General features: G+C 41.1%; 1 long non-coding RNA gene across 1 annotated transcript in view; it reads left to right on the top strand.

Moving 5' to 3' along the window:
• LOC106013732 overlaps positions 1–1,914 on the top strand; it is a 4,947-nt gene extending 3,033 nt beyond the window's left edge. Inside the window, exons 2-3 of the long non-coding RNA XR_001185425.2 lie at positions 550–651; positions 1,357–1,914. This is a non-coding gene — a long non-coding RNA (uncharacterized LOC106013732). The remainder of the gene's footprint in view (positions 1–549; positions 652–1,356) is intronic.
• Positions 1,915–1,957: the final 43 nt, after the last annotated feature.

Consider the following 1,957-nt stretch of genomic DNA (forward strand, 5'->3'; position numbering starts at 1 on the left):
AGACAGACAGACAGACAGACAGACAGACAGACAGACAGACAGACAGACAGACAGAGAGAAAGAATAATTAAAGAAATATAGAGAGAGATAGAAAGAGAGACAAAGTGAGAGAGAGAGAGGAGAGGGATGGAGAGAGTGAGAGAGAGAGAGAGAAAAGAAGAGAAGATAAATCTCTCTCTCACTAGACAGATAGAGAGACAGAGATAGAGAGCGAGAGAGAGAAGGTCGCAAACAAAAAACGTTTCTACAAAATGAACATATAATTCTGATAACATATATCTAATTAGAAACGGCATCACTGAGTTGTAAATGAAACATGTAATAGTTAAGGCCAAACACACATTTACACCTTCTCCTCCCGACCTTGTCCTGTCCCTCTCCGACCCCTCCCCACTCCTCCCCCTCTCCCCCTCCCCTCTCCCTTTCCCCTCGCCTTCTCCTCCCCTTCCCCCCTCCCTCACCTCTCCCTCCCCCTCTCCTCCGCTCCGCCTCCCCCTCCTAACCCCCCTTTCCTCTCCTCCCCCTCTCCCCACCCTCTGTCCTCCCCAGTCGTTTGCCTCATTCGCGGGTAACGTTCTGAAGACAATCACAAAGTTCAAAGACCTGGAGGTAGAGACAAGCAGACGAGTGGACCGGGGCTACCTCTACTTTGTGAGTCTCTCAATGCACATTGCTTTTTTTTCTTTTTTTGGGGGGTAGGGGGTGGGGAGTTAGGCTGTGTAGATCTTCTGAAGCTGAGACTATTATTTCTTAAACCTGCATCCATACAGTTTACATAATTTAGGAGGTGGGTTGTGGATGGTTGGCGGGTGCTCAGGTGTGGCTTGCTCCTTCTTTCCCATCTATCATCTATCCCTATTATCTCTCCTCCTTCTTTTCTGTTTATATTTCTCTCCTGTAACGCTCCTCTGTTTTTTGCTCCTTCTTTCCCATCAACAATCTATCATCTAATAATAACAATAATATCAATACAATTAATCAGAAGATATAAGAGCTTGAAACATGTTTTAATATTACACAAGAAAAGATAATGGAATCGTAACATAACATAAGGTTCGCTTGTCTTCATTTCTACCATTTTGCTAACATTACAACTGGTTTATAAAAGGATATCATTTCTCGATACATAATGTAATATACAGTAGCTGTGGGGAGGGACTGTTCTTGATATAATTTGTGTTTTATCTCAGTTAGGTTGAACATTTCGTTATTGTTTCATCATCATCATCATCATCATCATCATCATCATCATCATCATCATCATCATCATCATCATCATCATCATCATCATCATCATCATCCACTTTTTGCTCGCCCTTCTCCTCTGACGTCATCATCACGTGACTATGTCCACAGGAGGCCACATGTAAAGGAAAGACGCTGAAAGGATGGCTGGTCAAAGCGGACTGATTGCGCCAGGAACAGTTTAGCTTAGTTTAGTTTAGTTTTTGTAAAGGTTTTACGGCACTCGCAGTACGAATTGGTCATAATATGTGTGTGTGTGTGTGCCTGGAGAAAGGTCCCAGTTGTCGGAAACTTTGGACATTAAAATTAGGGCACATTCTTGAAGCAAATTCAATGCTGAACACGCTGATCTTAAAACATTTTTCGAATATCTTGAGTAGTTTAAAAAATACGCCCCTTTTTGTAAAACAAGGTGTTAAAACTAGACCCAATTTCTTGCACATTTTTTATCTCAGGTGAAGTGCAAAATGTTATAAAAATAATCAATGAAAAAATGTTTAGACTCAAAATATTATAAAATCCTTTCAATTTATTAGTAACAAATGGTCAGATGTATGTTTCCTGATGGAACACAATTTTTGACCGTGTACAACCTTTTTAGGCTTTTCACCCCATTGCTCAAAAACATATTTACAGACAAATGAGACTTTCTCTAACTCTAAGCACACACACACACACACACACACACACACACACACACACACACACACAC

The sequence above is a fragment of the Aplysia californica genome, unplaced genomic scaffold, assembly GCF_000002075.1.
Source record: "Aplysia californica isolate F4 #8 unplaced genomic scaffold, AplCal3.0 scaffold01191, whole genome shotgun sequence".
Taxonomy (NCBI): Eukaryota; Metazoa; Mollusca; class Gastropoda; order Aplysiida; family Aplysiidae; genus Aplysia; species Aplysia californica.